Genomic DNA, 27,765 nt, shown 5'->3' with positions numbered 1-27,765 from the left:
TGACATAGCACTTTAAGGTTGCTTCAATGCACAACTGAATCTTCTCACTTGGAAAACTGTGCTGAAACATGAAGGCTTTGTGCTTCAAGGGCACAGTGATGCAGAAGCCTAATGCAGTAACGATGCTGAGATAAAGGCATTTGCTGAGGTCATCCACCTTGGTACAATGTTATCCTACAAATAGGGAATCATGAATAATTTACTTATGTCTGAAGCAGCTGATAACCTGTAAATATAGATGTAAGTGGAAATACATCTCTGATGATATGTCTCTGTTGTTGAATGTCGAGTTGCAACATCAAATGATAGTGTTACTAAAAACATTGTTTGATATATTATTTAATTGTAAGGCCAAACACTTACAACAAAATGTTTTTTTTTTCAGAATTTACTGGTAAAAGCAGCCTTCCTAAGACACTGGATGTTTATATGTATGTATGTATATTTTGTGTGTGGCACATCCATGTTGCACTGTCACTAAAACTTTCTTCTTACTACAAACCCATGAAAAATTATTTTTCCAGGGACATAATTTCCAAATCTCAGTAACAGCCAAGGAAATAGTTGAATCTGGTCTTTACTTGGAACAATGGATGCAAAGCGCTATTCACAGTCCTTGTATGTTTATACGTATATACATATACATGTACATATATGTATATGCATATACATATCTGTGCATCAATGTGTAAATTCATACACATATTTATAATTTTATTATAAAATTAAACCTAATGGAGAGTATAAACCTGATCTGGTACAATTCAAAACAGTATAGAGGTACAAGCTCCAGTTATCCAGGATGATTCTCTTGTAATTCATATCAGTTTCAGTGCTCTATAATTAGTTTCCACATTAACTGTGGGTCCCAGAAACACCATGTATAAAGCAATCTTAGGTATTGCTCCTCCCAGTCAGGGCTACAAAGTTGTTCACTCTCCAGCTTCTTTGATATGGTATCTCAAAGGAAGTGCTGTGCTGTAGGAGTGAAGAGGATATAGATTTTGGAGGGAAAGCTAGTACCAGATAGGTGAAAGAGAAGAAAGCATAGCAACAACAGCAGCAGGAGCAAAAACAAACCATGCTTAAGAGTAGCTTTCTTTCTTTTTCCTTTTCATTTTTGGTAAGGCAACATTTCTTTTGTCAATCTTTCTGAGAAGTCTTGAGCTGAGCCTGGAACCAAAATAATTTTTTTCAAATATATTTTCATCAGTATGCATGGAGTTTTTTCATTAAAATTAGTACTTATTATCACTGACATAATTGTTGTCATTAGGAATGGAACAGTAATATTAACCTAATTATGTACAATAATGTTGTACTAGAAAAGTTGGTGCTTTTTTGTATAAAATGTTACTTAAAACCATGAGAAAAATATCCCTTGTAGAGAACAACTAATTCCTTACTCTTTAGACAACAGGCAATGGATAGCTAAGACAGATAACCAGTATCATACAATCAGATCTTTGAAATAAGTTTTATGCTCAGTTGTTACTGAATCCGTAGCAATGGACAGTTGTTTTGTGGCTGTATCACAAGTGTCTTGCAAAGAGACTTAAAGAGGAAGGCCATAACAGTTCTGTGGATGTTTGCTTACATGCGCTGTAAATCCTTCTAAGAAGACATGGAAAAATACACAGTGCTGCTTCTCTGGAAATGGAAAATCAAGGACAGCTTCCATCAGAGAAGGGAAAGAGTATATAGCTATATACTGTATAAATGAGAATATGCACTGATTAGGTTATTCAAAGTCTTAAGACTAAAAACTAACGAAAAAGAAAAAGAATATGCTTCCTATCCCAAGATACTGAAGTCTTTTTCCTTTTTTGTCCTGTTTTCTGGATTTAAAAGATGAGATTTACCTAGACCAAGCCAATTTTCTGTGCAATAGTAAAACACATTTGTGAGTATAGATTTGTCCTGGGAAAGCCTGTTGCAGCGTAAACAGCTATATTTTTATTGACTGAAATACCAAAAGGAATTCTTAAACAGAGCTCAAATCCTGTCATACGCCTTTTGGCATACCAACATCAACAATGTATTTCTAGTTTACAGTAGTGCTGAGCCCAATTCCTGGGCTCAAGCCATAAGTTTTACATGTTTCATCTCAAAGTGTATTTATTCATATTGTTGGTTATTTTCTCCTGTATCTTGTGTAACAAGCGGAAGACCTGCACATACATTCACCTAGTCAGAAGAGAATAAAATTCCATACAGAAATAAATTCAAATTGGAAATGATTGATAAAGGGAAAAACAAATTACTTGGCATAGGTGCTATAGGTATTTTTCATTTTTACTCCTTTTTTATAAAGACAAGCTTGCCAAGTGGGCAGCGTTAAAAAGAAAAGGAGTGATGGTTATCCTTGGAGAACTGAGGAATGTCTCCACCACACACTTTCTGCCATGTGAAATTTGCATGCAACAAGCAAGAAAATGTCATAACATGATTAGCTTTTAAAGTAGCATTTGTTGCTGATGTGTTCTGTGAATGTAAAAATGTCGTGCACCGCAGCTGTGATTCAAGAGGCTGGTGGTCTCAAGGTTTTTCAGGCTTTCATGGCTAGGTGAGTGATGGCAGTACAATTGATCCTGGATGCCATTTTATGCCAAGGTTTCCTGCAGGCATTATACCCTTGTCTCTATGCTGTGCTTCTGCAGCTCCTACATTCCCATCACAGTGCTGCAGTTTTTCTTTTGCTCTTCAAGACGTAGTGTGAAGTGCAGGAGCAGCTAGCTGGTGAGTTACATGGGCATGGGAACTTTCAAAGCAGCAAAGATATAGCACTGTGCCACAGACAGGAAGCATTTGCTTCTCTCCAGTTGAAGTCCCACAATGCATTTTCCCTATATTGGTGCACCCAGGAGGAAAATGTGGCCACCAGTACCTGAAATAGTACAACTGCAAAGATTCCCCTCCCTTACTCCCTGTGGGATACTTCTCAAATTAACTTTTTTGCAGAACCAACCATACTCCCGGCAAACCCAGAGCAAAATAGACTTTGTCTAACTCTGCTTAGATTTGGGTAGTACTATGCAGCATTTTGGATTTCCGTTGGAGTCAATGTTTATTCCTGTCTCATTGTTCTTAGAAGCAGATGTGGCTTTTCCTTAGTATAACAATTTTTCATTACCTGGGTAAATTTAGAGTAGATCCATTTATTTTAGTTAGAGTAAGGAAAAGTAATATTAATCTTTTGATTTAAAATTATATTTGTTTCCTGTTGTATTCAATGTTATTCCAAATCATGCAGAAATTCAGCTGAGTATCAGAGGTGAATTAGGGCAGGAAATGTGTTTTCTGTCTTCTCCATAAAATACTTAACACAATGGAGGTCCGTGATCTGCACCCTGAGGCACTATCAGGGCACATAAACTACATAATAATATGGGGCATCTTTAAAATCTTTCTGTAGTAAATAAAAACACATTAACTTCAAGAACTCTTGCTCAGACTCTTGTTTTTCATTGGAGATGGCTAATTTATATATTGACTTATATTCTCTTAAAAGTACTGTGTATATTGCTTCCGAATGTTTCACATTTTTTTCTCTTACTGCTCCTACATTTGTCTGCAGATCATACTGTATGTTAATAAACAGTGACGAAAAGTTAACAAATACAACTTAACCTCCTTTGGCTTCTCTTTTCCCCATTTCTAAATTTGATTTAATTATATAGTTTTAAAAACAAAGTCAAGAAAAGTAATAGATCAATGTGAGAATCATAGAATCATAGAACCATAGAATGATTTGGAAAGGAAGGGACCTTACACATGACTCAGTTCCAACCCCCCTGCCATGGGCAGGGACACCTTCCACTGGGCCAGGTAGCTCAAATACCCATTCAATCTGGCCTTGAACACTTCCAGGGAGGAGGTGTCCACAGCTTCCCTGGGCAATCTCTTCCAGTGACAAGAGTTGCTCTGTGTGTTTCACTGTTTGTTTTGTATATTCTCCTTACCAGTATTGCTGTTGTTACTGTTCTCTTTGTTTTGCTGTTCTGCCAAACTGCCCTTATCCCGACCCATCAGTTTTTGCTTTTTTCTTTACATTCTCCTTCCAACCCCTGTGGGGGGAGGGGCAATAAAGCGACCTCGTGGCCCTTTTGTTGCCAGCCACGACCAAACTACAACATGCACTAAAAGTATATATCAGAGATAAAATGTGAATTCAAGTTTCCATTATCCCTGATATCCAGTGGGAAAGCTAAGTCTTATTTTTTTCTAATTCTAAATTTAGTGATATCATTACTTTTATTATAATAATTTCTTATAATTCTTTTATTATAACAATACCATTTTTTACTCTAATTTTTTCACATAAATAGTTTTAACTATATCTGAATATCATAAAAAGGGTACAATAAAAATAATTAATCATTCAATATTTTATGAAATAGGATAAGACTTAATATAAATTTAAAATATACCAAAAAATTTAAAGATCATATTGTAACCAAAATGTTATGTATTATTGAGAATGAAATATATTTTTGTCCTTCTTCTTCCATTTGATATATGAAAGATTTTTAGGTTTACTTTTTGTTCCATTTAAAGATGTGATTAAATTAAAAATCTCAAAGTTTGCCATGTAAAGGGAAAATTATTTTCTGTCAAGCTTAATGAATAAGTATTAAACTCAGAAGGGTTTAATATTTTTCACTTTTTTACATAAAAAGTCCTATTTTAAAATCCTAAGCATATGTATTATAAAGAAGAAGAAGTATATAGTTGTGGGTCTATAACAGGAATTCATGGACTGCTAGTTTCTGAAATCAGAATATATTGACTTTCACGCTTATTCATTTAATTATAAATATCTATAGAGTCACAAAAAGTGTATGCAGCCAATCATTGTTATTGAATTGGTGGTGGGGGAACAATTCAAGAAAACTTTTAACCTTCTCAAATATGATTCTCACAAGGCAAAAAAAAGCTTTCAATAATTAAATGTTTAGCAAGGATACATTGATTTTAACAAAAAAGAGGAGAAAATAGTAAAGGAACTATAGGACTTTTTTTTTATGATGGACAGCCAGTTTTTCACTCTTCATTTCCCATGACTAATCCATAGTTTGTCACAACAGTCCCCATTGGTGAACAAAACACAGGTTCAAATACCAAGTTTAAATAAGGCAGAGCAACAATCTGAAGCTAGGTTACTTGTGTTCTAAATCATGAACTAAACTGTTCTTGGGTAGTGATGGTTTGGCAATGAGGGAGTGGCTTGGCATTACAGATGCAGCATGTTCTTTTTCACTGCTTATCATAATTTCATTGCAAAGCAACACCCCTGAAACCATACTATTTTCATCACAGGCTTTTACTTTTCCAAATGGAATTGCTGGGTTTTGTTCATTTCTATTAGATAGTTAAGATTTATGTTCTCCTAGATGTTTAGTAACGCAAAGTTTAGTTTGGCTGTGAGAGCTTAATATTTAGCTATTCAAGAGATATTAATGACTGGATCTGATCTCAGTTGCAGTTTTTTAAAATGAAGTTTCTCTCATAAAAGTGATTTAACTGACATTAAAATCAAGACTTTGATATCTATGAAAAAAATAATTCTTCATATTTGGACTAAATTACAAACTATCATAACAGTTTCAAGATCAAATTCTCTGAAGCTCTTTACTAGCCATTAAATCGTTATTTAAATCTTCAATAATATATGAAGAAGAAAAAAATATGTAGTCTATGAATCTTTCACAAAATCTGAATATTATAGATATTAAACCCTTCTCTAGATGGTAGCAGAATAAGCAAATCCTGTGTAGAATCCTGTAAAATTATGCAGTAATGCTAGAACTTAATTCAAAACAATTCACAGATAAAATAATATTCTTGGATGTTTCCTACCTAAAGGGATATCTCTTTTTTCATTAGAACCAGAATAAGCTTTATTGAAAAGCAATAGAGTAAAATGTAGAACAGATCCTGAATTGTGCAGTTTGTCAGAGCTCCACCAGCTGCAGTGGAATTGTGACGAATAGCAACTACCTGAGGACCTTTCAAACACATACTCAGCCAAGTTTGACGTCACTTATAAAGTATGGGGTAAAGTACCAGCTTCTTCCAAAGCTACAAAGGGGGCATCTGCATTATCTGAACATAAAGGATGTAAAGGTCAGAACAGTTAGGTGTTCATTCACAGAATACATTGGTTAGGCTCTGAAGCTTCATAATTTGGGATGTTTTTCAAGTGAAATACTTTACACAATTCAAAAATCAGATGGATAGTTTCATACAAAAAAAAAAAACCACAACAAAACAAAAAACCAACAATTTTAAAGGGCTGTGAACTACCACTATAGCAATTCTAGTTCAGGGAGTCCCTGAGATGCATAACTCTGAAAGGCAGCAGAATATCTAGGGAAGTACCACTTTATGGTTGCCTCATGTTCTGGGCTCAGCTGTGATAGGGTTACTTTCCACAAGAAGCTTGTTGGGCTGACCCAAATCAGCCAATCAATTGGGATATTATATACCATGTGATCTCATGCTTAGTATTTAAGTGAGTGAGCTGGCTGAAGGAGGGGGATTTGCTACTCAGAAGCAAGCTGAGCATTGGGCAGTGAGAACATTGCATGCTGTATATTCTTTTTATCAGTATTATTGTTGTTGTGTCCTCCTCCCTTTGCTGTTCTGTAACACTGTTTTTATCACAGCCCACGAGTTCTGCCTTTCCTTCTGATTCTCCTCCCCATTCCACTGGGGAAGGGGGAGAAGTGAGAGAGCAACTGCGTGGCTCTTTGTTGTCAACTGAAGCTAAAACATGACTCCTCATTGCTACAGTTTTCCTTACTGTGGGCTGATGGCCTTGCTACATTTGTCGATGCCAGAAGAGGACTTGCTCAGACTCGGGGGTCAAACACTGAAGAGTTAACAAAAGGGAGTGGCTGATCTTGAACAACATGCTTCCCTCTTCTTATCACACAGAAGTAAGGGGTCATCGCCCTACACTCAGATCAACTGTGTGAAACCTGGGGTGAAGTGAAAGCTTCACGGCCAGGTGTTGCTTCAGTTAAAGAATAAAAGGCCTCCCATAAGCACATGACAAGCTCCCTGCCCCAAGGGCGTGCCAAACCGCTGAGTCCCACTTCTGATGACATGACATACCATGCCAAGAGCCAATTGACACATAATGACTTAGTTCCACCTTGCCAAGAACTGCCAAAACTTTTTCAAAAGTATAAAAATGACACTTGAAAGCTCTCATTTGGAGGAGGAGTCAAACGAAAACCTTACCTAGCAGACCAGTTGATGGGCCTGGACCTCTCTTGCCCCCCAAGAAGGAATGTCTTTTTGGTAAGAGTCACACCTCTGACTTTGTCAGACATATCCCTGGGAAAATATTATTAACTAAAGCACTGAACTGTTAACTTGAGCTAGATTTTTGTAGACAGTGGGTTTTCCAATGGCATTCCTGAATCTGTGACTTACGCATCCATTAGTGGACAGTGCTAGAGAAAGCAGTGATCTAGCTTAAGACTTGGCTTCACCCTGTATGAGTGTTCTTATTTTCTTATGACCCAAGAGTACTTTAGAATTCTTAATACATGTCCTGGTCATATTTCAAGGAAGAGTACAACCTTGGCACACAGCACATTTCTGCTCGCCAGTCCCTTGTTTTCACAGAGAAGAAAGGTAGAGGCAGTATCCAATAGTGCCAGCCAATTCTTCCTACAGCCTGAGTAGGGAAACAGAGACCCAGCACATCCCTCCTGGCCACATTAGACAAAATTAAACACAGTGCATAGAAGTTTGCATTGTTGAAGTCACAGGATCACATGGAGTCACAGAATAGTTGAGGCTGTCACACACCTCTGGAGAGCATCTGGTTGAACCCTTTTGCTCAAAGTAGTGTCAGTAAGAGCAGGTTTCTCAGGGCCATGTCCTATCAGGTTTTGAATATCTCCAGGAACAGAAACTCAGCAACTTCTCTGGGCAAACCCGATTTATTGCTTGATCACTCTCACAGTAATAAAGTTTTTTCTCATGCTTAAATGCAATTTCGTGTCTTTCAGTTTGTGCACATTGTCTCTTGCCTTGGCACTGGGCATTACTGAGAGATTCTGGCTCCACCTTCTTTGGTCCACTCATCAGATTTATACATACATGGATAAGAGCCCCCTGAACCTTGTCTAACCCAGGTTGAACAGTCCCATCTCTCTCAGCATCTCCTCACATAAAAGATGCTCCAGTCCCTTAACCATCTTTATGTCCCTTTCCTGAGCTCCTGGGGAGACCAATACAAGTCTCACGTGATACAGCACTTCTGATTTTTAGGAGGGAGATTTAGATTAGATATTACGAAAAATTTCTTTACTGAAAGAGTGATCTGGCATTGGAATAGGCTGCCCAGGGAGGTGGTTGAGTCCCCATACCTGGAGGCGTATAAAAAATGTGTAGATGTGGCACTTTGGGATATGGTTTAGTAAGAATGGTGGTGTTGGGTGAATGGTTGGACTCAATGATCTTAGAGGTCTTTTCCAACCTATGATTCTGTGATTCTATGATTCTATGACGCTGAGGAAAGGGGAAGGATCACCTCCTTCAACCTGCCTAATGCATCCCAGGAAGCTGTTGGCCGCATTTGCTGCCAAAGCACATTACTGGCTCCTGGTCACAGAATCACAGAATCACAGAATCACAGAATAGTAGGGGTTGGAAGGGACCTCTGTGGGTCATCTAGTCCAACCCCCCCGCCGAAGCAGGGTCACCTACAGCAGGCTGCACAGGACCTTGTCCAGGCGGGTCTTGAATATCTCCAGAGAAGGAGACTCCACAACCTCCCTGGGCAGCCTGTTCCAGTGCTCCGTCACCCTCAGAGAGAAGAAGTTCCTCCTCATGTTCAGACGGAACTTCCTGTGCCTCAGTTTGTGCCCATTACCCCTTGTCCACCAGGACCTACACTTTCTTTTCTGCAGAGACTCTTTCGTGTCAATTGCTCCCAGCAAGAACTGATGCCGCCAGGTGCAGGACTTAACATTGTCCTTCCCTTGAACTTCGTGAGATTCCTGTTGGCACATTTGCCCATTAAAGGCTGAGCGATATGAGAGAATCTGAATACAGATGATCTTTACAAACATAAAATAGCACATATGAAGATTTATTTAAGACCAAAGGTAATGTGGGTGTAAGAATCCATGTGTATAGACTGTCTATTCATAAATTTAGGAAATAATAAATTTATTCCAGCACAACCTTCCCATAGACTACTGGGAATTTACTGAATTTTCACCTACAGAGTTGTAAATACCTAAGTGACATTTTGTCTTGTGATTGTGAGAAGTAACAGGAAGCTGGGTATAATGATGCAGATCCTTTTCGTTCTTTGTGCACTATGAGACGACAATTTGTTGCATCTCCACTCTAGCGAAAGATACTATGGCATTTTTTTCTGTCCCAGTATCCATTCCAAGTCTTTGATCTGATTTTATTCTACATTTGTCTGATATGCACTTCTTCAGAAGCACCACAGCTAACCACTGTTCTTATGGACAGAAGTTCAGCTAAGTACAAATATGAGCCCAAACTCTTAAAAAAAAAATTAGTTATCCTATTACTAATATGAGTATTCTACTAAACAGTGTTAGTGAATCTATAAGACCAAAAAACCTTAACAAATTGGCACCAATATCTACCATGTTGGTAGGCATTCTAGCACTGACAGTAGAAAAGAAAGCAACTCACTAAAAGGCTCTCAACTTTAAAACCTCCAGATAGTCTTACACTGTTATTTTAAAGCACTTATTCTTTATTTCATTTTTTTCCACACTCTTATCATCAGAATCTGGAATCTGAGACAGCATTATTTTTTGAGACTTCATCTTTCTTGGCAAATTGGTCATGACTTCAAAAAATACACAGAAAGATATTTCTGTAAGTTGCCATCTTGCTTTTCTCCTACGTTTTGAGTTGGCAAGTTGTTCAGATACAGTATGAAGAGATATTCAGCTCAAAACTTTTATGGGAGCTTGTCTACCCATTAATTTATTTTAAACTCCAAGAGTGTTTATTGTGGGAAAAACCGAGGCACCTAGATTTGCACAGATTTTATGCCCATGATACAATTTAGTGTACTCTTTGTCTGACATCTGCAAAGAGAAAATTCTTTTGCAATTTCTCAATTCAGTTACTTTTTTTGGATTGGAATTATGTACATTATTTGGGAAATCTTGTGCTACTGGACAAAAATAGCAATTAAATATCTCTTTGAGTATACAAATTTAAAAACAACAGTGTCTATTCTTGAAAAAAATAACTGGTGCTATTAAATCTTTTTTTCTTTACCATGAAAAACTTTGTAGGATCAAATAATTTCCTTTCAGGACATGCAGTTCAGTCACGATAAGTTTTCCTGCTCATCATCAGCACAAGACAGCAGTGGATATGAGTCACTGAATTAAATCTTATTAAATTCTAAGAGCTTTTCTTCCAATAACACTTACACTGCAATTCTTCATGCATAATCCAAAAGAAGTAGAATAATTGAATTGGTTTAGAGTGTCAGATACTTTGAAACTATCTAAACATCACTAACACTTTCAGGATTTTGAAATTCAAGAATGTGTCTGGTTTCTCTCGGAATAAAATCTTTGAAATAAGTTTGCCTCCTGATTATTTTAAATGCATTTGTGTCTGTGAACAGTTTCCAATGCAGAGCTTATAACTTGGTTTCAAAACAGCTTCACAAATTAAAAATCACAGAAGTACATAACGCTCCCATACAACATTTTATATATTCAAAAAACAAGATCAAATATTTTAGTTTGATAATAATATATCTCCAAAGAAGATGATATGAAACACTTGTCTCCAATAGGCAGAGAACTCAACTAAATCCTTCATAGGAGCTTTCTTTTCAGTTCTAAACCATTGCTAAAAAACACTCACTTGAAACAACTACATATAATATTTACTGTTCTCTATTTTACTTTGCAATAGATCACTTTACTGAATGACTTATACCAGATCATTCTTTGGTGTCTTCTGAAGAGCTCAGGGAGATAACAAAAAAACATTTATATTACAAAACACAAAGTAATTGGGGTTCTACACATGAATGTCCAAAAAGCTGATCAGCAACTCCCATCTAAATACTTAGGTGCCTAACAGTCTGCAGGCAACCCAAGTTGTGCCAGAAAAAATGTTAATGCCCAAGTCTGGCAACCTACATACTTAGAGGCTCTGCCATCTTGGCTGAACCAAGAAGCTCAGGATCCCATCCAGCCTTAAGTTGTTTATGATTCACAAAACCGGTGTTGCTGGGCTTCAGGCCCCAAGGGAGCTACATTGATATGCACATTCTTTGCACTTTTAATAATCTCTGACAGCATAAATCACAGTCACAATGATTTTCATTAATAACAGTCCCTGGAGGAAAGTTTGCTGCCTATCTTTTCAATAGTAGCTTAGAAGTTAGCACAGATGGCCATAAAGAGTATGGTCCAAGTTCTTGGCAATTTTTAGCCTACAGAGCTAAAGCATTTACTTCAGAGAAGACCTGCTGCAGCCATCATGTGGTTTACAAAACTGGAACAGAGACATTTACCATGTTCCCGTTGAAGCTGCACCAATCTCCAGTTAAAAACGTAAGTAAAAATCAGTAACTGTGAGGAAAGGATGCATAACCTTGAAACATAGAGGGTATTGCATTTCTTTGTGAGCTTCTGTCAACACAAAGAGCAATCACTGGGCCCATCTCTCGCGGGTTCTGGGCTTCAGCTCCACACATCCAGATTCAACTAGATTATTATTGCTGAACAACTATCGCTTTTAGGCATTAAATCAGAAAATAATGGATTAGAAATAGTAACTTATAGTAACTAATCAAAAGTAAGAATGCGTTTTTGAAAAATTGATACTTTCAACAGGGATGTTCTTGTTCAAAAATCAGCAGGAAACTGCTGTAGAGTAATAGCAGAGGTAAAAACTGATGTACTATTTCTTAATTAATTTATTAATTGGGACAATCTGTGTTCTGGTTTTGGCTGGGATAGAATTAATTTTCTTCCTAGTAGCTATTATTGGGCTAAGTTTTTGAATTGTGCTGGAAACAGTGTTGGTAATATAGAGTGGGCTGGGGGGTGTAAGAAGTTGTGAGGGGACACAGCTGGGACAGCTGACCCCAACTGACCAAAGGGATATTTCATACCATGTGGCTTCATGCTCAGCAATATAAAGCTGGGGGAATAAGAGGAAGGAGGTGACATTTGGAGTGATGGTGTTTGTCTTCCCAGGTAACCATTACCTGTGCTAGAGCCCTGCTTTCCTGGAGATGGCTGAACAACTGCCTGCTGATGGGAAGCAGTGAAAGAATTTCTTGTTTTGTTTTGCTTGTGTGCACAACTTTTGTTTTACCTGTTAAGCAGGTTTTATCTCAACCCATGAGTTTTCTCACTTCTGCTTTTCCAATTCTCTCCCCCTTCCTGCTGTGGTTGGAGTGAGTGAAGGGCTGTGATGCTTAGTGCCTAGCTGAAGTTAAACCACAACAATCTGGTTTACATAACACACACATAAATGGACACTTTTACACAGGTTCATCATAATCGTACAGACAGTGAAACCTGGATCTCTGGTTCAAGTCTCTTTTTGCTTCTGTTTGTACTATTTTTTTACTGACTTCAAGATATCTTCTAACAAGCAAAACGATCATGCAATGACCTAATAAAATAGTCACACAAATATGGTTGTGGTACATCATGTCAGATAATCTGTGGCCTGGTCTGCTCTCTGCTAGGAAGTTTTTTATGATCCACCTCTACACTGTAGGCATCTAGATCTGAGCCAGTCTTCAAGACTGCTTTCTTAGTCCATGAACAGAAATAGACCCTTTTACAGTCAGATTTATCTCATCTTAATCTGATGTCTAAATTGAAGCAGAAGCACTGCACTGCAAAAAATACCTGTTTCTCATGAGCATCTCTAATTTGAATCATCCTGAAATGATAAGCTCATTGCAGATAAATTTGAGCCCAGTCATCTAGTCTGTCTCATGAGTATAGACAAAAGGGTATTGGTATCTTTCATACAAAAGTCTTTGTAGTGTCCCGTAGTTCTCAGGCAATTTAATCTTCTGACTGCAAAGAGTAAGATACCTTCTTTAGACAGCTTGTAACAAAACAAAAAGATGGAATTTGTACAATATTTACACCTACATGTTTAAGGAGGTTTTTTCATGTCATCTTGGATTTTTCCTTACCTAAAATTAAAATACTATATGAGCACTCACTGTTTACTCTTGCACTGAGATTTTAAGGTCTTACAAAATACCCTCTGTAGTTGGCAGATAATATTGTTCAGTATGTTTCTCTTTCTCAGGGTTTAGCAATCTTGTGATGTGGGCTGGTAACCTGGGGAATGTTTTGTCTGACAACCAAATATTAAATGTATTGCCATAAGCAGGCTGTAAACCTCATTGTGAAAAAAGACTTCCTTCCAGCAATTGTTGTTAACATAGGAGATCATAAACATTTCTCCAGTTGCGAAGAGAAGATCTGGGTTTGTTAACAAGCCTCCTCACAGTGTCTTTCTTCTGTAGATTGCCTTCAGAAACCTCTTTGAATATTAGTGAACAAAATGTATTATTTCCTGAAGCAGAAAATATTAATCATCAACATTTGTCCTGCAGGAATATTACCATTATACCTAACAGGAAAGGAAGCTGTGAGCTTATCATGGAGACTAGGGATTGGAAGTATGCCTCTGCCCCATGTCTTGTAATATGGAAAGAATCAGAGTGACAGAATCACAGAATCGTAGGGGTTGGAAGGGACCTCTGGGGATCATCTAGGCCAACCCTCCTGCCGAAGCAGGGCCACCTAGAGCAGACTGCACAGGATCTCGTTCAGGCTGGTCTTGAATATTTCCAGAGAAGGAGAATCCACAACCTCCCTGGGCAACCTGTTCCAAGGCTCTGTCACGCTCAAAGTAAAGAATTTCTTCCTTGTGTTCAGATGGAACTTCCTATGCTTCAGTTTGTGTCTATTGCCACTTGTCCTGTCAATGGGCACCACTGAAAAGAGTCTGACCCCATCCTCGTGACACCCACCCTTAAGATATTTATAAGCATTTATAAGGTCCCCTCTCAGCCTTCTCTTCTTCAGGCTAAACAAGGCCAGCTCCTTCAGCCTTTCATCACAGGAGAGATGCTCCAGTCCCCTAAGCCTCTTCGTAGCCCTCCGCTGGAATCTCTCCAGTAGCTCCTCATCTTTCTTGAAGTGGGGAGCCCAGAACTGGACAGAGTACTCCAGATGAGGCCTCACTAGGGCAGTGTAGAGGGGAAGGAGAACTTCCCTCCACCTACTGGCCACAATCCTCTTAATGCACCCCAGAATCCCATTGGTCTTCTTGGCAACCAGGGCACACTGCTGGCTCATGGTTAACCTGTCATCCACCAGAACACCCAGGTACCTCTCCATAGAGCTGCTTTCCAGCAGGTCAGCCTCTATCCTGTACTGGTGCATGGGGTTGTTCCTCCCCAAGTGCAGGACCCTACACTGCCCTTTTTGAACTTCTTCAGGTTCTTCCACACCCAACTCTCCAGCCTTTCCAGGTCTCTCTGAATGGCAGCACAGCCTTCCGGTGTATCCACCAGTCCTCCCAGTTTTGTATCATCAGCAAACTTGCCGAGGGTACAATCTGTCCCTACATCATCAAATTCCCTTAATTAAGAAATCATGATATTTTATTTAAAAATAAAAATAAAAAAATAAAAATAAAAATAAAAATAAAAATAAAAATAAAAATAAAAATAAAAATAAAAATAAATAAAAATAAAAATAAAAATAAAAATAAAAATAAAAATAAAAATAAAATGTAGTAAATCAACATGATAATGTGTACAGCCCAACCTGAAGACAAGCTAATAAACCTAGAATGAAGACTGAACCATAGCCAAACACTCATTTACACAAGACGACATTATCTAACCTGTAAACTAACACCAGATGTCATAAATACTTTCCAGAGATCATCTATTCTTCTCTCTTCAATTCAAATGCCAAGGCAAAAATTATGCTTAGCTTTTCCATCCTCATAGACATCACTCATGACTGCCCTACAACACTCCATTTTGCTGTTATAGTATTGGATACAGGACAAATAAATGTAGTTTTGATACCTGAATCGAGTAGTGAATTGCTGCCATGGCAGGATCTAACAATCAAACAATTGTGCAGAGGTGAATAGAAAATTATGTCTGTTTAGTCTGCTGACCACATCACAAAGCTGTTAAAGAATGGAAAAATATCTGAACAATTTAATAATGATTTTTTCATTTTTCTCTTAAAATCAAATGTGCTCAACTCTTGTTGAGAGTACTCTTGGGTAAAAGAAAGAAAAAGTGAAATTCGTAAGTTGGTTTCTTTAAGGACATCATTTTGGCTGATTTTGGAGAAGCTTTTATAAAGTAAAGAGAAAAGATCCAGTATTACATTATACATTGACAAAGAATTATAATTTCTTTTCTCATACCATTGTCACTGAGGAATAACTTCATTAAGTTTTAAATATTATGATTTGACTGGGTTAATCTAACTAAATTTTGGCAACTGCAATGTTAAAATCACCTGACATCCCGTATTGCTGGCAAAGAGCTGATAAGTGAGGAAACTGAAGTATAATTCACCTCATTCTAAATTAAACCTCCATATCTAGTCAATGGACTTAAACCTAAACTCCAGTGAATATATTGACTAGACCTCCGTCATCTGCAATGGGACACTAGACAACTAATTCCAAATGGAGGGACCTACTTTATTGATACCTAGGTTTGAGCAAAACGAATCCCAACCACAGGTGAACCTGAATTCATATACCTTTTCCTTGTCATGAGAAAAATACTTCATTTATTTGCATTATAGCAACTATTTGTTAGCTCCCTATTTCAGGATTTATATATTTTTTGCTACTGTTTTCAAAAAATGGCTAAGGGAAGAAAGTTTAGGAGAAAAATGTAGGCAGCAGAACAAAATTCTTGATTTTCTGAAGGCCTAATCCTGCAATGTGCATGCCTATCTAAATCATTTCAGGGACATTCACTGATTTTTTTCAGCTTTGAAGATCAGCCCACTTCTGCTTGAGTAACTGTCTCTTAACTAGGGATTTATTTATCCTTCCTGATTTTAGACAGTCAAATATAAAAATTTTGGATATAGATCCTTCTTTAGTCACCTAAATATCATTTTAAGCACTAATTTAGTGATTTACTTAAAACAGTAAAAAGGCATTTTATGAGTTGAAGCCTGAAAAATGGTCCTTTAATGCTGATGGAGCAGCAAACTGGAGTCAGCCTTTTATGTTTATGAAACAATAAAGCAACAGATAGAAGCTCTGCTATTTCAGAGCAAAAACAGTCGAGCCACTGCACTAAGCAATTTCCTTTATTAATTCTTTTAAAAAGCAAATTATCTTAAATACATGAGACTTCTATTACAGTATTTTTAAAGAGTTCACTGAAAACTGAAAGGCTGTGCTGCTTTTTGGCTTTTTTTTGCTGATAGTTCATCTTTAATTGAATACAAATCCATTAGCTAACAAGGGAATTGAGAACACAAAATACAGCCAATGTGCCCTGACTTTCACCATCTGTTAGGGATTGTTTTATAGTGTTCCAATGAAAAACTCCACGGCTTTGAGGAAAAGACCTTCCACATAAACAGCATTCTTGTTGTTTTCATAGCTGAAAGGATGATAGCACTGATTCCACAATGTGACACTGACAGATGCACATTGATCAAAGTTCTTAGGGCCCCGAGGGCACGAACAAACCTTCATGGCCCTGCCCAGCCCCACTTGGAACCTGCCCCTGCTCCTGCCCCATCAACACTACAGGACTGCCAGTTCCTACTCCTGTCCCTGTCCCCTGTATAGAACCCTTGACCCTACACAGTAGCTCATCTCCTGGCCCCTTCTCCTTTTTCCCTGCAGTTTGGCTTCTGGAGGGATCCCAGATGTGGTTCATCACTCGTCATGTCAGGGACTACGAATGGACCCTGTTACCAATCCCCACCTCTGCACCCCGTGTTCAACCCCAACAGGACTGCGCATACTTGGTGAAAGCACAGCCCACACAGGGTCACCCTCAGATCCTGACTTGACCCACTCACGGAACAGCTTGACACTCCGTTCTTCGTCATATTCATTACTGAATGTGTCTGTGACATGGAGACACACTGCTCCACATCGGGCATTAACACTCCTTTGCATTTTTATAATGCCACATTTGATTAATTTTGGTATAAAAATCATGTTTTTATGTAAAAACCTTTGCTAGCAATGTTTCTGACACTTTCTGAAAAGAAAAACAAGCAGACAAAATAACAATGGTTCATCAAACTAAGTTTTGCTGTTATGATGAAATGCCATTACAGCTCAGGTTTCAGGTTTACTACTCTTTCTCAGCAACAGAATTCACAGTGGTAAAACTTGTTTGTCACAGAGATGACAGTGCTTTAAAGTAGTATCTTTTCCAGCTAAAATAGCTCTATTTTAAAAGTCAATTTTACATTAAATCAATCCCTTTTTGTCTGTTAATAAATATGTCCAATTTTTATTAAAAAATTAATCAGGCAAATTAATTTTTTAGGAAACTCAACTTAGTAGCTTTCCTCTTACTAAAATTTCACATATCCATACTTTCTGCCATTGGCAGATACAGAAAGACTGTTGCTATGTATGTGATAAATATCTGCTGGTGCTTCTGATGCACCTGGAAAAATGATGGAAAGGAAGAAATTATGAGGTAGTTGAAGAGTCTTATGATTAAATGCAAATCTATTATCTTATTCAACCTTCCAATCTTGTATGTAGGTGTGCAAGCTATCAAAATGCAGGCAGTACAGGGCCATAGAATACACATTACTGTAAATAAGATAATTTTACCAGCTCCAAGATATAATGAGTTGCAATAAGAATGCCACAAAAGGAAGGCTAATCTGGTGCAAGGAAAGATGTTGTCAGGTGGAGATGTCTTCCATACTCCTGATAGCCAAAGCCAAGAAGGCCTTGTGTCTTTGTTGCCCATTAATTTGCAATTGATTTTTTCTATTTTAAGAAATAAAACATACTATCAGGAAAATAATTTGAGGTTACTGGTAACTAAATCTTCCTTGGATGGTCAGCCTGTCAGACAATTCTGCTGCTGAAATTATTAACTGATTTGAAGGAGGACCTTGGTAGTATTTAAATAGAAGAAAAGTAATATCCAAAAGGCAGTCTTACAGAAGACCCAGTAAAGCGTGATGGAAAAGAGAGGACAGAGAAGCAAAGGAAAAATAACTCTTTCACTAAACTAATGATTTTGTGCTGCTCCACCCAAAACCTGCTCAAACCATTAAGTATATACAAGATGTTGTAGGAGAACTTCAGTGGATATGTGTAAAATCTGATTACAGGCAAGTGTTAGGCTTTCATTCGTTGAATGAGTTTGAGACAGATTTCAGCATTTCTGTAAATATGAATGTAAAGGAATATGTAAATGTGTGAGGTTTTGTTTGCTATCTCAATATATTAATTCCTTTATGTTTTTTTATTATAAATGAGACTCTGAAGAGGTATTTAGATAGTGACAGAGATTAATGCAAAGATATCAGATTATAAATCAGCCTCCGAAAAAAAAAAATACCACCCCCATATTATAGATAGTATTTCTTTCTCTTTTCTCCTGCTGATTAAGTGTTGGATACAGATCTCATCAATTTTTAAACACCAGTCATCGGAAGTTGTAGACTTGCACTGGGTAAGTCTTTAATGGCAAATTAAAAATGATGATATACATAATTGTGTTCTTGGATCTTATAACCATGTTGAGCCAAATGTTAGAAGATCATTGGATCTCTCTCCAGTTTAAGCAATAGTTGATGCAATAAATTGTGACTATACCTAAGAGCAGTTGGTCGTCAAATCATTAACCGTATGAGCAATCAATTACTGAACAGAATTCTGGAACTTCAAGGCATCCTCAATATTTGCTGTGATTGGTTTGGAAACTACATGTTGTGTACTGTGCCTGTATTTTCTTTGTGACAATAGTATCTGAGTGTATCAAAGACACTAATGAATTTTATTATCACTGCTCCTTTTTAAGAGATATTTTAATAATTCTTGGGGGGGGGTTAAATTTTGTTCTGTTTTATTTGTTTTCTGGTTGAGGATGAAGACAGAAGGTTTAACGAGCTGTCCAAAATTATGTAGGAAACCCAGCCAGACTTAGAGGAACAGATCTCTTGAGATTATGTCATTCATTATCTAACAACAAATCTATTCATCTTTGCAATTACTGTTGATTTACTAAAGATTATGAACAAGATTCTTAAAAACACCCTCAGTCTTACTTAAGATTCTGCTTCCACTGAATTTTCTACTGCTTTTTTCTTCTCCTACTGCCAAAGAAAATGCAGAAGCCAAAAGGCAGACTTTTAAAAGAATAGGTAAAGCCTTGCCCTGAAAGACAAAGAAATTTTATTACATACTCTTACTGGAACAGAACTGGGCAAATGATTATTTTTTTTGAAAATGTCACTTATAGCCTTTGTCAAATCTACAGTGACCCTAGTGAGAAAAATGCTAAAATATAATATTGATTTAAAAAAATACACAAAAAAACCAAATAATAAAAAAAAATTCAAGACCTTCATGACACAAATTCATAGATCACAGTTATACACCATTTTTGCACAGTTTTTAATTTCACTGTGTATAACAAAATTGTCAGTATTTGGAAAGACTCACACATTCCAAGTGAAATTGTCCAAGTAAGGTAGCTTGCTTAACTGGTCAACAAGGAATGAAAAGTTATAATTCCAAGAAGATAATTGATGTTACTTATCCTACTGTAGAGTTCTTTCATACCTGACAGTCTGTCACAAAACACAGCCCTGATATTTTAAATTGTATTTCCACCATGCAGTTCATAATTAAAGCACTTCCTGCTTGCTACCCTGTTTCTTTATGGATTCTCAAAATATGTCTTTATCCTTATATCCCTATCACATATTTGTTCAGGAGTTTGGAATGTCTAATAATTTCACAGATTTTCTGGAATGTTCTGAAACTTTTATTTAAACATCAGCTATGTAACAAATATTTGTGGATTTCTGAAGTGATTAAAAAGAAGAAAAAGACCTTGACAATACAGGATAAACCTCAAATTTTGATTACTTGTTGTAGTCACTTGTTGCTATTGCTGTTTCCCTCAAGGAAAAGGCTTAGGAGATTCAGCTTCGCTAAAATCTTGAATGAATATTACCTTCATAATATGTGTCTCCCAGGAATAAAATGCCTTTGAGTCTATTTGTATGTCATCAGAGGCCAAGAAAAAAACGGCAGGAGTCATCAAAATATTACCAGTCTCAGAAAATAACACAAGGAAATTAATTTTTTTTGTTAAAGAATTGTTGTAAAAATCAAATCAAATTGTACCTTTCCCATAGTTTTGATTTCTTAAAACTGAAAAATTTTTCAATGGCACTTTAACACAACATTTGGACTGAAAGAAGTAAAATTGCTTTTAAGTCACTGAAATTGCATTACTGGTGAATTTGTCTCCTTGCAGCTTTCTTTAAATAACATCTTGCTGTTCCGTATTAGTTTTTATTAATCTAAAAATAAATTATTTCAGAAAAAATTTAGATAGCCTTTTATTGCTGAAAATAAAAGATAACCTATCGAAACGCTGTCTAGTTTTTAATATTTCCATGTGTTGTAGTTTGGCCATGGTCAACAATAAAGGGCCACACAGTCACTCTGTTGCCCCCCCCATGCTGGGGTGGGAGGACAATCAAAAGAAAAAGGCAAAAAGGCGTGGGTCGGGATAAGGGCTGTTTAACAGAACAGCAAACAAAGCAAACAGTAATAACAAAAATACAGATACGGAGCATATATAAAACTGCAGAAATGCACAGAGCAATTCCCACTGCCTGATGATCCATGCACTCCCGAGCAGCAACTAATCTCCCTCCGGCGAGTTTCCCCACCCAGAACCCAGCATGACGGCACATGGTATCAAATACCCTGTTTTGTTTGGCTGGTTTGGGTCACCCTACCCACCTGTGTCCCCTCCTGGCTTCTGGTGAAAATCAAACCTGTCCTGGCCGAACCCAGGACACCATGCACACATTTTACAGTGATAAGTAGTGTGCTAAAACAGCCTCTCCTATTTATTCTTAAAGAACATATTTATTTCTTTTGGAATATCATTTCAAATAACAATATAACAGTGGTAATATCCATACCCTGCTTATGGTCACACACACAAATAAACCTTGGTCATTTTTATTGGCAACAGATGTATCCTGGAAGTCCTAAAGACAATTTAATAACTAGCTTGGGTTATAGTATTATTCGAAATTTTTTTTCTTTGTCTCTGTTTTCTTCCCTTGTCTCCCTTTTTTTCGCCAGTCATCTTTACCTCAAGCAGGCAAGTCTACAATCCAAATACAAGCAATGATTTCAGATGCAATTCGCTGAAGAAAACTTGCCATCCAGACTTGAGGGGAAAAAACCCTCTATTCTTCCAACAGACAATTTAAATGTCTCTTTTTAAATCTACATTTGCATCTGTGTTATAAAAACTTCAACAAATCTAGCAAACAGCTAGAAACACATTTTTTTTGTTGTTGATAACACCAGCCTGTTTTCTCCCTTCTGTCTAGTACTAGATAGTGATCTTCACCTGTACTATCTCCTATTGCTTTGTTCAAGCTCTGGTGATTGTATTAGCTTTCTTGCTATTCATCTGACACTGAGTTTTCCTTTAGCTCTGTTTTTTTATTTTACTAGACTTGATAGTTTCTTCTCCCACCAAAAAATTGCAGACATATCTACATGCCAGAGTATTCTAATTAAAACTGTGTATTTATGCACTACTTTGTTCGTTAGTAGTACATCAATAAATTAGAGAGCAGGTTGGAAGGCAAAGCCTCCCAGACCATTCTGAGGTATTTTGTATTGATGTAAACTACTTTCCACAGATTAACTCTGTACTTCATCTGGTGCAGGTAATAGCATACTCTCTCTAGAGCCATTAGTATGATGTTGATTTCAAACGTTATGGTCAGAATTCTGGTCACTTTTGCAATGGGAGACTGTAGGGATGAGAAGTATGCAAGTAATCCTGTCTCTCTTTTCCCTTTTTTGAGGCAGCCAAAATCTTGTACACAGGGAAAGAGTCCTCTTATGACATGCAAAAAAACCTACAAACCCTACATTTTTCAAGGAAGGGAAAAAACAGGAAAAGGGAAAGAGACTTACAAATTGGATATTAAAACAGCTTTGCTAATAACACTCACAATACTAAGAATATTGACAATAAGATGAACAAACCAAAATATACAAAACCAATACTGAGTTTCCCAGAGTTGGGTGCCATGGGCGCTGGTGTCTCGCTAGCAGCTGCCAGCCAGCACCAGGAAGTCCTGGACCAGCTTCATCAGTAGCTGGGAACTGGACTCAGGAATGCATGGATCAGAATCTGGTTCAGGATTGCAGGCAGGACAAGGAGTACGACCCTCTTCAGAAGCCAGCCATGGATGAAGACAGCCCTCATGAACCCCCAGCTTTTAAGCTGAGTATGATGTGTATGGCATGGAATACATAGTTGGTCTATATCAGATCCCCTGTTCTGTCTGTCTCTGCCTGCAAGTGCAACCCTTTATGACTCCTCACTTGTGGAACATAAAAGGTCTATCAGTGACCTTGGCTGCTACAGTAATAATTATAAGCAGGGGCCATTTTCTGCATTCCATTCCTAGTGTTAGCTCAGTAAGACTATAAATATTAGGTGTTATCAGCTTTGGAGCAGACATTGTCTCTAAAATATGCAGCCAACTTCAGAAAAATGCAAAAATTCAGTTACTTAGAAGAACTTAGTGGTAAGGAAGATTCACTAAAAGAGAATCAATTCTGTTTTAACCAAACCCAGGACAGAGATGCTCCAGTCCCTTAATCATCTTCATGGCCCTTCATGGCTGGAGTCTTTCCAGTATGCCCATTCTCTTCTACTGGGGAGTCCAGAACTGGACATTGTACTGCAGATGTGGCCTCATTAGTGCTAGCAGAGGGGAAGGATCCCCTCTCTTGACCTGCTGGCAACACTTCTCCTAATGCATCCCAGGATACCATTAGCCTGCTTTGCTGCAAGGGCACACTGTTGGCTCATCGTCAACTTTGTGTCCACCAGGATGCTTTTCTGCAAAGCTGCTTGCCAGCTGGGTGGCCCCCAGCGTACGTTGGTGAATGGGAATGCTCTGCCCCAGGAGCAGGACTTTGCATTTCCCCTTGCTGAAATTCATCAGGCTCTTGTCAGCCCATTTCTCCAGCTTGTTGTGGTCCCTCCAGATTGCAGTAGGTCTTTCTGGTGTATCAGTTTTTGCATCATTAGTGAACTTGTTCAGGATACACTCCATCCCATTATCCAGATCAGTAATGAAGATAATAAAAAGGATGGGACTCAGTATTGAATCTTAGGGTACACTGATGACAGGCCTTCAACTAGATATCAAGCTGCTGATCATCACGCTCTATGTCCAGCCTTTCAGTCAGTTTTTTACCCACCTCACTGTCTGCTCATCCAGCCTATACCTTGTTAACTTCTTTATGAGGGTCTTTTGTGAGATAGTGTTGAAACCTTACTGAAGTCTAGGTAGGCAATATTGACTGCTGTCCCCTCATCTAGCAAGCAAGTAATTTCATCGTAGGAGTTTATCAAGTTGTTTTCCATACCAAGGTGACAAAAATAAGAACTAATAAAGAGTAATGGAGAAAAAGCATACAGTATAAAGCACAATGCTATTACAAGAAATACATTTAAACTGGACTTTGGAAGAGTTTTTTGTGTTAACATAAATTCTAGTGAAGCTCCCCAGTATATATAGTGGCATCATGACACTTATAATGTGTCTGGAAAAGGCCTGTTTCAAAATCTGCCAGATAAAAATTAATGCTAAAATTTCAGTGTACTCAGCATTGAAATAGTCAGCACTGCAGTGTCATAGGTGATAAGTCCCAGCAAGGCTGTAGAAAAAAAAAATCCTTTTTTTTCTTTCACTTTTTTCTTTTTCTTCTTCTTTTATTTTTCCCTTTTCTTTTTAATTATTTGTGGGGTATTTTTTTGGTAATATAGCCTGAAACTGTGACTGCAGGCAGGGAGTAGAATTCCCACCTCTGTCTCAAAAAGTAGTCCCCAGGTACTGAATATCCATACTTATAATCTGCAGATTAAATTTTCTTAGGCATAAAAAGATGGTTACAGTTCATAGTGATTGGTGCCAACTACCTGAATATTCAGCTAATGTGATGAAAAACATGAAGCCTCCTCCACACTCCTCCCTGTTGCCTCTCGGTCCTTTATCCCCCACAACCTTCTGTTCCCTCTATTTCAATAGCTCCTCTCACTATAATTCTCCTTCCAATTCTCTTTTGGGTTATCTTTGGCTTTATTTTCAAATAAACCTCCACCACAAGCAGTAGAGGTGCAGTGAAGGATAAACCTGTTGCAGAACAGGTGACTCAAGATCACTGAAGTATGTGGCATTATTTTCTTTTTCTTTCACTTGTTCCACCCTCTTTCAGGGTGGTGCGGTTTATCTAAGGACTCTATGCCTGTAAATGAAACAGTTAAACTGTTCTTTATTTTATATCTCATTTTGAAAAATTGTTTTAGAAAATTGTTTTTCACTGACTATAGTGTGACACCTATTGAATTAAAGTATAATAAAATATAGCTTTAACTGTGTATGGTTTAGAAGAATACACATCAGTACAGTGGTTGGAAAAAGTACCTTGAGTCTACTTTTGAAGTTATGAGCAATAATGTCCTAACGCTAGCCCAGAACTGTATATGTAGCATACACCACTATTGTGTTGAAAAGCTATGGGAAACAGTAGAGCCTTCATGTCAGTAAACAGAACCATGATTTCACAGAAAAGTTCATCATAAATTATAATAGTTCAGTTTGTACCATGTGAATATAAAGATACAGAGAGAGGTGGAGTTGAAAAAAAACAGTGAGAAAAACAATTTTATATTACTAGTGGAGAACTGTGGAGGTCGAATGATCTGGCATTGCCTACCTCTGCTTTGACACAGTTGTGCATCAGAGTTTATCGAACTGCATGCAAAGAATACTGGAGGGAAAAAAGATTTTTAAAAATTGTTGAAAAAATCAGTGCAGTCAACATTCTACTTCAAAAGAAATTATTTTTTTGTACTAAAAGTGAACATGTGACAAGTAATAAGCAAGATATACATAGTTGGCTGGGGATCAACCTTGACATGCAAAAAATGTCATTCACCAGCTTTCTTGAAGAAATGTCTTATGCCTGCTGATCTCTTAGTATGTTTTGTGTCCAGCTGCCTTTTGTAGTATGAGGATTATGTCAGGTTGTAGTTGAGGGTCAAATTTATCAAGGATTTCATGATCTAAAAGCCACTGAAAGCCACTTTTCACTTCAGCTGGCCTTGGACCAGGCTTAGGATAGTTATTGCTTCATTCTGTGGATACCAGCAGGTCTTGTGAATTCTGTAACTTGTGCTGTCAGGCAATTTTGTACTTGAACTGAGAAATCAGATAAAAGGGGATATATGTCTTTATGCCAATTGCACACGTTAGACGGCTCTGTTTTTTTGAGGACAATACTTGCTCAAGTTCTTGCCATGCTGCAATGAGTTGCAGTGCAAGCTGGTAGAATTAGCATTCACAGATATTCAGAACACTTAATAAGGAGACAAACTGTAATGCTGAGCATGAACAACATAAGGACTTCTGTCTAACATCAGCACATTTCTATTTGCATAAGGGAAGCTTCTTTCTGTAGTTGAGAATTCACTGCTGTGTGAATCTGCCTTTTAAATGGTGATCATAAATGCAAAATTGCTTACAATAGTTCCTCACAAATGTATACTTAGGCTGTGCAATTATCATTTATGTTTTATTTCTGTAGGTTCAGTTCTTGGAGAAGGCTTTTTTCAACAACAACAAAAAACAACCATCACTTACTTCAGTGGCTACAAGTAATTTTACATTATTTTTTAAGCTGAGCCCTCACTGCTTTATTATCTCTCTTCAATTATATCATAGTCAACAGTACTGCACATGGTCTTTACTGTATAATTGTCTCATCATTCCCAGAAAACAATGAGGATGTCTGGGCTGCAACCATCGGCCAACATTTCCAAACCTGGATGTCGGCAGTTAAAACTTTAAATCTATATTTAAGCTCATAGATAAATACAACCTAACTTTCATTCCTCTAAATCTTTTCAGTTGATTCCTGGCCACTGTCCGTCTTTGAAAAGCAGGCCAAATTTATGTAGAAGTATCAATATGGATTTAAAAATCTAGCTTCAGATGCTTAACTGTGACCTAAAGATTGTGCTGTGGTTCCGAGCTTTAACATAAGCATCATTATAACTGTCCTTTGGAGGCGGGTCTACTTATGCTAATATCAATGGGACCTGTGCCAATATCTAGCTGGGGCAGGATTTGGCATGTTATGAGGAAAAATTTTTAACTGTAAAAAATAAGGAATTGGAAACTATGGTACAATTTGTGGTGTTCAAAGGATGTTAGCATTGGTATGCCTGCAGAATTGTACCTAGAGAGAAAATGCTTTCAATGAGAGCAAAGAGTGTGCTAAAAATGAAATCTTTGATTTAGCAGTAACTAACACTGTCAGGAAAATAGTCCAGTATATGGGACTTGATTTTATTTTCATAACTACCAGTATAGATCATCATAACTACCACTGTAGATCAATGCTTGGGTATGTTTAAGTTAAAGCATCATGCAGATACGAGTCAGATCAGAATCAGATATTTTTTTAACATTCAGATATGAAGGAATTCTGAAAGCATAACTGAAATTGAATTAGCTGTTCCATATAAAAGCAAAGACACACTTTGGACTTAAAATTTTGGCAAGCACTAATTTAATATGGGAATTCTAATGAACTTGGAAATGTTCTGTCTGCAGTTTATGCATCTCACAATGCACATCGGTAAGCTAGATATGGACACACAGATTCTTGTTGCCAGATCCTCAAAAGAGATAGTTTCCAGAGTTTGAAATGTATGCTTGTTTCAGAAAGACGGAAGATGAATTAAGTGAGATCAAAGTGGCAAAGTGAATATTTTGCAGCAAAACACATGTTTAAAAAGTGAATCATCAGCTAAACCACAATGCCAGTGGGTATATTTCATAGTAGATGCATAATCAATATGACAACCCAAGTTAAACCCTATACTAACAATAACTTCAGAAGTGTCTTTGAATATTCTTTGTTAGGCTATATAGCACATCATTTGACTTAGGCTGTGTTTAATTATATCAGTGCAAACATCACAAGAATGTTAAATCTCGTCTGCAGATTTGTAATTCTTTGGCAAAACAAATAAAATTGCCAATAATTTTTTTTCTGGCTCTTCCTTTTTATTATTTTCTAAAATAAGCTCAAAGGTAAGTACATATCTTCACATATAAACTCTCTGACAATCCACCTCTCGTTTTATTCATTTGTGTTCATAGAAGAAGTTTTTCTCTCTCAGTCTTGCATTTCCTCTTTTCTTTTTTTTTCCCCAAGCTTGACACCTACAGTTTCTTTGACTTGAATATACACCTGATAAACTGCTAGAGTAAGGAAAGTAACATTGTATGGGAAAATGTCAGGAAAGTCAGAATCTGAAATTTATTAACCAACATATGGCAAATGTAAATGTCAGCTTGCATAACTCTGTGTACCTGGTGTTGCAATAGATTTTTC

The sequence above is a fragment of the Opisthocomus hoazin genome, chromosome 3 (genome assembly GCF_030867145.1).
Source record: "Opisthocomus hoazin isolate bOpiHoa1 chromosome 3, bOpiHoa1.hap1, whole genome shotgun sequence".
Taxonomy (NCBI): domain Eukaryota; kingdom Metazoa; phylum Chordata; class Aves; order Opisthocomiformes; family Opisthocomidae; genus Opisthocomus; species Opisthocomus hoazin.
Note: the sequence above shows the minus strand (reverse complement) of the source record.